Genomic DNA, 13,661 nt, shown 5'->3' on the forward strand with positions numbered 1-13,661 from the left:
ACGAAAATAATTTTATGGTTGGGGGTCACCACAACATGAGGAACTGTATTAAAGGGTCACGGCATTAAAAAGGTTGAGAACCACTGGGTTAAAGGGCCATGGAACTTTGGAACCTGAGGAATGCGACTCCACACAAATGAAGTCTTTTACCACATCTCATTCTCCCATTGAGGCCTCTGAAAATGCTTATTTCAGTGTCACCCAAGAACCCCACTCCCATGAGCTATCTCTCTCTATGTCTGCATTTCAAAGAGAGAGCTTCCAGGTCTTTGAGGCAATGTTGCATGGTAGTACGAGACTTACATCTCAAGGGGACAGAGAAAATAGTTATAATTGCAAGTTTGAAAAGTAAACGTCCTAAGAAAGGTCGGTCAGTGGCCTATAGTTAAGTTTTGACTGGAACAAACAGCAAATGCCAGTGCTTTTCTTTTCCAAGCAGTTCATTCGAAGAGGACAGGACTCATCCTAGGAACATGGTCTGGAACTGAAGAAGTCAGGCTAGCGTTTGGTCACGTCTCAGTATGGGGACTTAAACAGAGTGGTTTGTGCCAAGAATTCTGCAGCTCTCATTCAGAGTCTATAATTTAAAATTGTGTGTACCCATCCACCATGCAGGTGACTCTCTTATGCAGCTTAACACTTGCTGTTGGGAAGAATCTTGAGCATCAGACATTCTTGAGGGAATCTTCTATCTACTCAGACAGCCTGTAATGCATGATGTACTCTCCTGCTATAGGTTGTATTTCATTGGGATCATTTAGGTTTCTAGGGGCATATAGTTGAGAGTAGCCTCAAGTACAGACTATCCCTATGTAAGGCTTCAAACCAGTTTTCTTCCTACATGTAAGACTTTTTCATGTCTTTATTTCCAGAATCTTTTTTATTTTGTCTTAGGAAATTGCTATTCTCTTCCCCCTCCATGCTATCTGTCTTCCACTGGACCCATTCCCTTATTTCCAGCTGACATACCATTGTAGTAGTCTGTCAGAAGGAACCTCAGTTTTGAATAGGATTCACACCTCTCATGGATGTGAATAAATCTATTGATATTTTAGGAAGGATACCTTACCTGATTATACTCTTCATATAAGGTCACCTGAGCCTCAGCTTTAACTCAGCCAACATTCCTGCCACTATTTATTTCTGTGCTTGTAGAACTCATATTTCAGTGCAAAATTAACAATTCTTTTAATATGGTCATTTTTGTGAATAAACTTTCAGGCATTTCTATTTCACCTTTTAATTAGTCTGAAAACCATAAGACCTTGTAAAATTGACAGTGGAATCCAGTGCAGGGAGATATCTTGTTGACATCTCAGGGATCTTTCAACTGTCCCTTTGGTCTCAGTGCTGAATTCTCTATGCATGCAATGGAGCGCTTTGTTAACTGCTTGAATTTGTCAGGTTATAAACGATGCCATGAGTAAGACAAATTACTACTAGTATATGCGTGTTCACACATTTGAAATTTGATATTATCTCTTATTTAAGTGAATCTTATTTAAATAATTAATATTAAAAAGTCTTTATTCAGGAAATTTTATGAGCAATGAAAATGTTCATTGAAGACTAGACCCATATTGTGTAATAAGAAATGTATCTTTTCAAGAAATAAAATATTGTTATTGCAAGTAAGTTACATTTTTTTTTTAATTCAGAGAAGAAAGGAGAGGGACAGAGAGATAGAAACATCAATGATGAGAATCATTGATTTGCTGCCTCCTGCATGCCCCACACTGGGATCGAGCCCACAACCCAGGCATATGCCCTGACCAGGAATCAAACCATGACCTCCTGGTTCATAGGTTGATGCTCAACCACTGAGCCATGCCAGCCGGGCAAGAAATGTAACCTTTTATTGACTATTTAAATTGTGTAAATATATATAAACATACTTTGACTACTGTAGTGTGTTTCTGGTATTAAGTCCCATACCTTTCTCACATATGAAATGGTACTTCCTATGCTCTGGTGCTGAAAAAATAAGTATTGTTCTAGTCTTACAGAATGAAAATTACCTTGTGTGAATTATTAAGAATAAACTGCTCAGCCCTAACCAGTTTGGCTCAGTGGATAGAGCGTCAGCCTGTGGACTGAAAGGTCCCAGGTTCGATTCTGGTCAAGGGCATGTACCTTGGTTGCGGGCACATCCCCAGTAGGAGGTGTGCAGGAGGCAGCTGATCGATGTTTCTCTCTCATCAATGTTTCTAACTCTCTCTCACTCTCCCTTCCTCTCTGTAAAAAATATCAACAAACTATATTTTTTTAAAAAAAGAATAAACTGCTCAGTTTAGGTTTTTTATCTCTATGAGTTAGGTACACATTTGATGTTTTTCAGTGTGCCCTTATAATAAAGTCTTCAAGTGATATCATTTGCTTATAAATCCAACATGAAAAACCTAAAAGTTGACTCTCAGCATTTTCTTAGCTTTTTTCATTTTGTGGTTGATTCTGACCTACATAAATTCCCTGAAATGAGTCAGGTTCCTTCCAAATAGTTCAGGATTCCAAGCCCTTTATATAGGCTGCACAATACTTGTTCTTTGCTCATTTCAACTGCCAATGTGCTTTGTTATAAAAATGAACCATGTTTTTTTTGCCAGTAATAATATATTTGCTATAAAGGTTATATTGCAAATTTCACCAGGTTCCACAGAGAAAGTGATATATTTTTATCATCACTATTACTGTTTCTCCAAAGAAATAGATGTAAGAAAGTTGTGGAAGAGGGAAAGTTTTTAAATACTAATGGTATGTGCTGATAGTTATGAGTGCTATCCAGCAAAAGCTTGGAACAATTTTTCAGTTTCATTCACCTACTGAGTGTGTATCCCAGGGTCAATCATAATGAGGGGGGAAAAATCTCCCCCAAACACAACCACAGCTTCATTTTTCTTGTCTTCTCTGTAATGGAGGAGGCTCCAAGTTGACACAGATGGTAATAATAAGAAGGCAAGTCCTGCAAACTGCCAACTGCGTCATCCTGAACGCTTTCAACACACCTCATCTGAAACGATAACTATAATTCCTGTCCCGCGCTGCGCTCGGCTGCAGTGCCACACATCTTTTAAAAGTATTAGGGAAACAATTCAGAGAGCATTATTGGAAAATAAAAGAGGGCAAATATTCTGGACAACCAAGTAATGAGTTTTAATACTTCCCAGAAGTTACCTAAAATCCCAGCTGAATTCAGACTTTAAGAAGTAAAGGGGAGAAAGGTCTCGATGGCAGGGGTGGGAAGGGCTGAGGGAGAGAACTGATACGTTCCATCCTGCGTATCCCTGCCAATGTATCTGAAATATTTCAACATGTATGAATTCACTTGAGCATCCATGAAAGACCCCACTATTAGGTGTGAAAATCTTTTAGCAGAAACATCCATGTAAAACTCTGATTAGGCAACAGCATATTATATATCAGAGAATGCCTACTTGGACAAGTAAAATCCTATTTTACTTTATCTCATCTATAACATGATAAAAAATACTAGGTAGTAGTAACACTTGAAAATGAAATCAATTAATAAATATTAAATATCTGTTTGAGCAATAGAATACTTAAATAAAAATTCTGTCAAATGCACTATGTGCATAAAATATATTTTGCTATTTACTATAAAAGCACTCATTTTTGTGCACTGAAACCGAGCCATGTTTGCACAACGCCAATGTTAAAGCCTATAATGCAAAAACCTACAGCCTGTCACAACAAATTATGTAACCAATGTATTTTTAAAATAAAATACCATAAAATAAAAAACAAAATGTCATTTATTACTTATTCTCTCAGTCCTGCAGCAAACTCAAATAGTTAGCACCCAAAGAACTTGGTATGCATATATGCGTTACCCATGTACACAGACAATAGGGTGGTGGAGGCCTGGGGTGGGGTGCGGGGAGGGCTATAAAGGGTCAATGGAAGAGAAAAGGGGACATATGTAATACTTTCAACAATAAAGATTTTTTTAAAAAGAAACTTTACCATGGTAAGAGCACAGACAATGGATGTTGAGGCACAGAGATCAGCAAGAGTGGGAAGCCATTACCACCCCTTGCCAACAGGACAAAGGCATGTAATAGCACAGCAGGAGATGGAGCCTCAGCACAGCAGATTCCATGATTAAAGCCACAGTCATGGAGGGTACCAAACACCAATAGAAAATACTTCCAAAAATGATAGGGAATGGAGAAAAAAAATATCCCAACCTACCCCCCGGCCCTGGGATTTCCCTGCTTATGGGAAAGCTGCGGTAACACAGTCCAAGGCAGGGGTGGGCAAACTTTTTGACTCGAGGGCCACAATGCGTTCTTAAACTGGACCGGAGGGCCGGAACAAAAGCATGGATGGAGTGTTTGTGTGAACTAATATAAATTCAAAGTAAAGGAGCAGAGGGGAGAGCAAGAGAACCGGATAGAACAGCTGGATCCGGCCCGCGGGCAGTAGTTTGCCCACGGCTGGTCCAAGGGGTCAGCCTCCCAGTGCAGAAAGATGAGCATGAAAAGACAAAGAGAAGACTAAGCTCAGAGGGCTTCTAGTCATTTTATTAATAAGTATCACTCTTATTATCTTGTATATGTAATGCATATTAACTTTAAAGAATTAAAAAATGTATATAACAATCACTCAAATCTTTTCACAATGAAATAAACATTATGAGCTAAAAGTGAATCTCATTCCACACATTTTTCTAAGCATATATGTAGATATAAAAATATATGGAAAACAGATAGAAACCTGTTTTTAAAGAAAACAGGACTGTACCATGAAAGCATTATAGTAAAATTATTAAATTAAAGTTTAATTTTCAATAATAAAAACTTAAAAATAAAACATAAATATATTATTAGAATTCAAGTAACTGTTTCCATACCACAGAATTATTGCATATTAAAAAACTGGAAGTTAAGATAATATTTTACTCATATGAGCAATAGTTTTGACCACAGGTTTTCATTTTTAAAAATCTATTAAACTTTCTGCTATAAACAAAGGAAATGATAGTATGCCACATATTTCAATCATTCATCTGCCTGTATTCAGTTTGTAAGATATATTATTACACTATTCAGTTTTACATTTTTAGTTTTATTTTTAAGGGGAATAGATTTTCATCAGTGGTGATTTATAAGGCTTTCTATACTTGAATTATTTATTCCATTTGAGTCCCATATGCCATTATTTCTTTAGATCTTTCATGTGTTCAATTGTACCCATGATGTATTTATACTTGAAAGATATCTTAGCTGGCCATAAAATTGTTGGGTCATACGCCTTTACCTTTTAAACGTTTAGACATTACTCCATTGTCTTTAAGCACAACATATTTCTGCAAAGTATGGCACTTTTCTGATTTTTCTTCATTTTCATTTTGCTTCTATTTTCTAGATGCCTGATGAATGATTTCTTTACCTTGAAATTTAACAGCCTGAATAGGTAATATCCTAATATTGAAGAAACTGAATTAAAATTTTCTGATACACTACATGTAGGTTAATTTTTCTCCGTTTCTTCATTTTCTCATATAAAGTAAAAATATGTTCCAAAGAAATCATCCTGTCTGCAAAAGCAGGTCACATGTTTCTCAAAATTCAATTGAATGTTGCAAGATAGTGCATGAAACTCTAAGCATCAAGAATGTTAAAAGGCTGAAATCAACAAATGACTTAGCAAAAAACAAACAAAAGAAAAAAAACCAATGTTGTATCTAAATAAAAACAGTTTAAAAATTTATTGATTTTTAGAGAAAGAGGAAGGGAGAGAGAGATTGAGAAACATCCATGTGAGAGCAAAATATCATTGGCTGCCTCCTGCATGCTCCCTAGGGATCTAGCCCTCAACCCAGGCATGTGCCCTGACTGGGAATCGAACCAGCAACCTTTTTGTGCACAGGATGATGTCCAACCAACTGAGTCATACCATCTACGGCTAAATAAAAACACTTTTGAGTTATGTTTTAGGCTAAAAGGTGATGAGTTACTGTAGTTGCTTGGATTTGGTGATGAACTATTACCTGGCGCTAGAATAAAAACAGATGTGGCTTAAGCAGAAGTGGCTCAGTAAAAGGCAGGTTCAGAATGAATATAAAACACATAAGATTAAACTTGTTTTCTTTTAATGGAGTTTTTAAGTCCAGAAAAATATAGAATATATCTTGTTTTGGAACTTTGGTAAATTACTTTACAATGTCTTACATTTTGAGCTTTAGGATATAGAGTTCAAGCTTGATATTAAAATTAACTAAGGTATGTCTTCACTTTATCACCAATATTGCTTACCACATATAGACACTATAAAACTACATCTGCTGTGGTCAAAGTCAGGTGATCTGGCTTGCTCTTCTTTGTCTTTTCACACTTCCATTGACAATCTAGGTTCCTGTAGAGACATAGTTTGAACATTAATGCCAAATGTTTACTTTTTCAATATTTTACAAAAAAATAATAATTTTGTAGTGATAATTTTATCTCATTACTTTCTCTGAAAATTCAATTATTTTTATATTGGATCTTCTGGATTGATAGGTCTTTGAACATTCTAATTTTTCCCTTTTGATATTCAAAGTTGATGTGAGATTTCTTCATCTTTATTCTGCAATGTTTCTATTGAGTGTTTCATTCCTACCATACAAATTCTTTGAGCTCTCTTGTTTTCTGATGGTTTTAGCATCCAAAACTCTGCCATTTGGGATATTTATTTTAAGCTGGTTATTTTTTTACAAAGAGAGGTTTGCTCAGAAAGAATATTTGACCCTCCTTTCCCCTCTCCTGCCTAAGAGATGCAGATGGAAAGGTCTGCTCCAGAAGGCGAATCTTAACTATTCCTCTTAGTATGTTATAGAAAGGCTCCAATCAGGGGCCTATTAACTAGACAGCCCCATCCCTCCTATCTCACTGTTTCTGGGTTACTTAGCAAGAATTTGCCTGCCATGTGTGTTCCACTCTTCCTTCATGACCTGTAAGTTGCCTGTATCCTTTGAAATCTTACCTCCTTTCTCTTTGGTCCATAATAGCATATAAATCTCAACTCGCCAATGCACATAGTGCCATATTTTATGACACTTCTGGCATGTACATTTGTAATAAACGTTATACATTTTCTCCTGTTACCACGTTTTGGTTAATGTGATTACAAGCCCAACTAGAAGAACTTAAAAGGTGGAGAAAAATTATTTTTTAGCCCCCACATTACAAATGGCTGAAGTACCATATCCTTTGAGAAGCCGTGTACAACTTTCTCCAGCAGATTAGTTGTTTGGTTTGCTGTATTTCCAAAGATGTGTGATTATCTCTCTCTATTGTCTTTATGTTCTATAATGGTTCATCCATTATTTAATGTTAACACCTACAGTTTCCCAAGCTAAAAATCTTAGCAGTATTTACATCATATTTATACTAGTATTCTTCACTAGAATCTAAAAAGTTAAAAGTTATAAGTTGTCTTTAAAATTTTTAACAAGGCATGAAAAATTAATACCTAATATATGTTTACTTTTACCTTGTTTATATTTTTATCCTTAGAATTCAGCAAAGTTCATGTCATACTGTGTATGGTCACAATATATCTTACAAATCAAGATTTGAAAGGGATTTTTTTCTTATAAAACATTTTGGTGGCCCTAAGTTTTCAAGAATATGTTTTGTAAATGGGAGTAATTCATCTACCTATTTGGTAACAACATTTGTTGCCCATTAAATCATCAAATTACATGTACCTTATCACAAGTACATGTAAATCAGAGTTAAAGAAATAAACAATTCCTGAGGACCAAGAGTCTACTAGTCTCTTGTAAATAAACTTATTAGCTCTCATGGCATCTGTTTATTATTGGACATTGTTTTTCTCTGTAGACCCAGAGTCTAGAGTAGCCAATAAGTGGATTCAGACAAAAGTAAGAAGGTAATACAATAAAAGAAATATAATAAAAACATCCCTTCATCATGTTTTAAACTGCGGATTATACAAATTACTTCTTTCCTAAACACTGTTTGTTACCCATTATTCTTGACAAATAACATTTACACAGATTATGTAACTCATTGCTAGGAAAATTAATGTTAGCTCTTGTGTGACATTAATACATTCCTGATGTTCTATTATAATGATAGCCTCAAACCAAAGTATTTTCCCCCAGTTATCCCATGTCCTCATCAAACCTATCTACTTTTTCTTTTCTTTTTACATATAAATATTTTAATATATTTGCATTGATTTCAGAGAGGAAGGGAAAGATAGAAACATCAATGATGAGAGAGAATCATTGATTGCTGCCTCCTACTGAGGACTGAGCTCGCAACCTGGTTCATAGGATGACATTCAACCACTGAGCTATGCCACTAGGGCTCTACTTTTTCTCTTAGAAACAGTTATATTAGGAAGAATAATGACCCCCCCCCAAGATATTCACACCGTAAACACTGGAACCTGTGAATATACTACTTTATATGGAAAACAGAACTTTGCTGATGTAATTAAATCCTTGATATGGGAAGATTATTCCGAATTACCTGGGTGGGCACAATATCATTCCATTGTAGTGAAGAAAATAATTATTTTTTTCTCTACCCTTCTAAATTCTCAGCTCGGAGCCCTGCAAGCAAAGACAGATTAAGCTAAAAACAAACACAAGTGGTGAACAAAAGTGGGCACATATTAAACTGACAAGCTCAGGTGCGGCCACAGGGAAGGCCTTATAAGCTCAGAGACCAACAGTAAAGCCATAGGATGATCTGAACATAAAAGTTTTCAACTAAACGTGGGTCATAGTGAGTTGTCATGTCCTAGGCCTATAACTTCCTTGACAAAAGTCAATCTCTACATTATGAGAGTTGTGTCCACTGTTCTTCTGCATCTAGGATAAAACACCTTTGAAATATCAGAGTAATTTTATTTTCCAGGCCCCTCAAGTCACAACCACTGACACCAGAACACAAGATCATAGAACCCCTCATTGTTATCTTGTTCCCGGGATATCATATATACGGTATGTGCTGTAAGTTTTAATTATTAACTATCTTGTAATTACCAATGTAAAAGATGCATGTGTTTTTTCATTTTGCTTTTTATCCAATCCCAGAGATTTTCCTGCTTTGCTTTCCCCCACCCCCATGGAGTTCATGCAATCCTCCTTGTGACTTCTCCTTTGATTCTACTGTATAAAGTAAGTTGCAAAACTGCCATTCTTTGAAGCATTTTTTCAATCTGTTGAGATTTTGCTTCCTGACAATTGTCAGCAGTTTGGCTCAAATAAACTCTCATAAAACTTTTCTTAGGCTTGACTTTGTTTAGTCAACAAAGTTTGTTAACAGGTATACCTCATGTATGGATGGGAGCTACCCAGAGAGATTGAGAAACACTCAGAGGTGGCTTAGAATTCAGGCTTACACTAAAGACAAAAGAGAGAAGAGTGTGAGGGAGGCCAGCCCTGAAGAGATGGCCGGGAAAACTGCCATGGCCCCGACCCATGTGGCTCAGTTGGTTAGCGCTTCCTCGGTGCACTGAAGGGTCTCAGGTTCAATTCCTGATCAGGGCACATACCCAGATTGTGGGTTTGATCCCTAATCAGGAGACCAGGAGGCAACCAATCAATGTTTCTCTCTCTTCCTCTCTCACTCTCTCTCTCTCTCTCCCACACACATATACTCTCTACCACCCCACCCTTCCTTGCTCTCCTCCAGTATCAATGAAAAAACGTATGCTCAGGTGATAATTTTTTAAAAAGTACCATAAACTAAAGTGAGGTTTATTTGGCAGATTAAACCTTCTTCATAGATAAAAGTTCCTTGTGATATTTGTGATCTAGTCCACCTTCTCTTCCTGGTACCCTTAACAAATGGAGATTTCCCTTATAAAGGTAAATTTTCCTTACAAAAGGGTAACTTCTAATCTGTTTTCAGAGTTTTTCCTGTGTGTGATATTTCTCAAAGTAATCAACTAAAATAATATTTATGCTAAAGAGTCATAGTTTGGGGAGGCATATTCTTATAACCTGGGAACCTTTCCTGGATGGGTCAGAGAGATTAAACAAGAAGAAAAGATTTTAAGAGTCAGAGTAACAAGATATGATGTTGCTGGTTTTGTTATCAGTGGAAGTGGAGTTCTTGGGGTTCCATGAGGAAAAAAATTTCCTGAGGCCCCCCCCCCCCCGGGAAGATTGTTTTTTTTTTATTTGAAAGCTTTATTGATGATGTAAAATTAAGGGGGTTCCCCTTCAATGCCCCATCTTCACCTGTCCTGCCATGGAACAAGTCCAACCATATCTTCAGCAGAGCCAGAATTAAGGCCACTGCCCAGAATTTCTGCTTCGTAGTAAAGTACAATCTAGCCCAGCATCTGGCTAGCTTAGCTGGCATTCCCAGCTACAACCCATTGCATGTGGGGTCCACATGGCCATGGGTCATGTAGCTACTTCAGGCCACATGGCTATGGAGAAGAAACAGGTGAGCACACTGGCAAGTGCACGTCAAGAAGCTAGAGAGAGCAAACGCCCGCGAGAGTGAGCAAGTGAGAGGGAACTATTTGTCAGGGAATTTTAATTAGGAGCTTCTTCAAAGGAACCACTTAACCCTGGAAGATTTCACGAACCACTTAACCCTGGAAGATTTCACGCAATTCTGATGGCATCCACCTGCTAGCCAATTCATTGTTCCCCAGGCTAGACTGATAAGCACCTCTCCTGAATCACCCTATCAGTGGTCTGCAAACTCATTAGTCAACAGAGCCAAATACCAACAGGACAACGATTGAAATTCCTTTTGAGAGCCAAATTTTTTAAACTTAAACTTCTTCTAACGCCACTTCTTCAAAATAGACTTGCCCAGGCCGTGGTATTTTGTGGAAGAACCACACTCAAGGGGCCAAAGAGCCACATGTGGCTCGCGAGCCGCAGTTTGCCGACCACTAACTTCACTGCACATACGCCCATCTCCCCTTTTGTTCCATCCCTTCTCCCAGGGATCTGAGGGAATGGACCAGTGGTTTCCCACAGATGTGAAGTTGTAGCTTCCTGGTGAAGCTGCTCAGATGACCATGCTTACAATATTTAACTTCTCTTTGCTTTCTTTCCTTTACTAATACTAATGAACTAGCTAATTACAATAACAGTTTGAAAACGGAAGATGGTGAACAGAAGTGGGGGAATAGGGTACCTCTGGAAGCCAGAAATGGCCCTCATCTGAGAGCAAATTAGGAAATGAAAACCTCTATCCTACACATTTATTAAGAAACTGAATTCTGCCAATAACTTGAATGAGGAAACAGATGAAGAAAATAGATCTTATACTAGAGCCTTCAGGGAGGAACACAGCCTGCCAGCACCTTGATGTTAGTCTGATAAAAACAGTGTCAGGCTTGTCATAACTATTTTGTATTGTTTAAGTCATTACGTTTATTGTAATTTGTTAGGGCAGCAATAGAAAACTAATACAACACCACAATTTATCTTTCTAAGTTCATTTGAACTTGCTGAGCTTCCTAATAATTTTATTAGTGAGAAATTTTATGCAACATGATAAGAAGAATGTGTAAGTGTCTTTTTTAAAATATGTTTTTGTTGATTTTAGAGAGAGAGGAAGGGAGAAGATTAGAGAGAAACATCGATTGGCTGCCTGCTCACCCCTACTGGAGATCTAGCCCACAACCCAGACATGTCCCCTGACCGGGAATCGAACCAGTGACCTCTTGGTTCATGGGTCAATGCTCAAACACTGAGCCACACTGGGTGGGTAACAATGTGCAAATGTCTTTTTTTTTTAAATGTTACAAGATTTTGGTATTCCACTTAATTTGGATCTATTTGTCCAAGTATTAAACTATTTGGTGTTAAATGACTACACCAAAGAATTAGATATCCACTATTTAACTCAGAGATTTTGTAAAAGGAGAAAAATGGTGGAAATTTGTACACATATAAATTATTTTAGGCTTTTAGTAAACAACAGAAAAATATAAAAATAAAAGAAGCATCAACTTTAAATAAATTTAATGTTATATTTCATTTCTTGAGTAATAAATGAAAGAATACAAAAATGTTACACTTAGCCAAGACAATTTTCTTTCAAACCACTCTTCTAAATTTTGAATTTAATCAAAATTTCTCCTTTCTCTTTTATTTTCTCTTTTCATTTATCCTGAATACAGAAGAAGCTACAAAATCAATAGCTTGAATCATTTTTTGAGAGCATATATAATTCCTCCATTCAGCTTTAGTTACAAAAATTCTCTGTGATAATAACTCTGCTCCAAGCATTACTAAACAAAAACAATCCAAGACACCACCGAGTAATTTAAGCATCTTATGAAATATCAAATTCTAAAATTCTTGATTTGTATCAGTTGAGCCCATCATTTTTAAAAGCCTGACCCTAGAGCTCTAGTACCTGAACTCATTTTAGTATTTGTGAAGGCATGAATGTGGCCTTTCCTATCAGAGTAGGAAATAGAAAACAGTTCTATTCATTCAGGTCTATTAAACAACTGGTGAGAATGTGTTGACTTCATACTCACCTTTAAATTTACCATTAAAGTATACATATCAATTGTATTTTTTAAGTCATATATTTTATCCACCAAATATCCAGTTTGGAAACCATTGTGTGCTTCATGAGAAATATGACTTACACTGTGATATATGGGCTTTACTTAGGATCAGTTAGAAATGTATTTATATTGCAATATACATATTTGCTTTGGACCATTCTTATTTTAGTTCAAACTTTCACAATAACCCCAACCCCAAATGTTCTCTTTTATGCTCCTTTTTTCAATTCTCTAACTTCTACTTTGTACTCAGCATCGGGGGTTAAAGGAAAAGCAGCTGACAGTTTTAGGACTTAAGATGAGTAGATTTTTATCACCACTCTGACAAAAAATAGAAAGAAAAGAGAACATCATAAAAATAATTAATTTTTGGAAAAAACAGTCTTCTGTTTCAGATATAGTAAGAACTCCTGGACACGGACAACAGTGTGGTGATTGGTGGCAGGGAAGGGGGTCGGGGGCTGGAGTGGAAGTAGGTATAGAGGGGATAAATGGTGATGAAAAAAATAAAACTAAAATTTTTAAGTGTATCCTCAGGTGAGGATTTAAAAAAATAAAAAAAATAAGAAAGCAGATGTATTATAAACCTGAAAGAAGGTCATTTTACTAGCACATCCCATTAAGTGGCTGGGTTTTTAGTGGTAAAGGGATGTTTTGATGAGATGTACACAATCCAACACCCAGCAGGCAAACTGTTGCATACAAGCAAAATGTGTGTGTGTATGTATGTGTGTGTATGTGTGTGTGCACATAGATGTTTCAATATGAAACCACTTGCTTAGACCTTTGAGAATATCCTGACTGGACTTTGTGTTATTAAAATCTCATTTTCAAAATGTACTTTCAGAAACAGGGAACCCTGCGACTCTCCAGGCTGGAAGATCCCTTGCCTTTGGGGTGTCATGGTTGCTGAGCCAGCCTTTCAAAGGGCCACAGTCATTTTACTTCCAGAAAACAACATCAGGTCAACAAATCACATGTTTGTAGTCTGTTTGTTTTCTCAGACCTCCATTTCCTTTGATCTTGGATGAGCCCGAACTAGTTTGGAGTAAATAAAAACGGTTCTGTTTCCCTACTTCTAATCAGTAATGCCCCTGACCATTTTAATTAGAAGCGAAAGCACAGTT

The sequence above is a fragment of the Plecotus auritus genome (genome assembly GCF_963455305.1).
Source record: "Plecotus auritus genome assembly, chromosome: 2".
NCBI lineage: Eukaryota > Metazoa > Chordata > Mammalia > Chiroptera > Vespertilionidae > Plecotus > Plecotus auritus.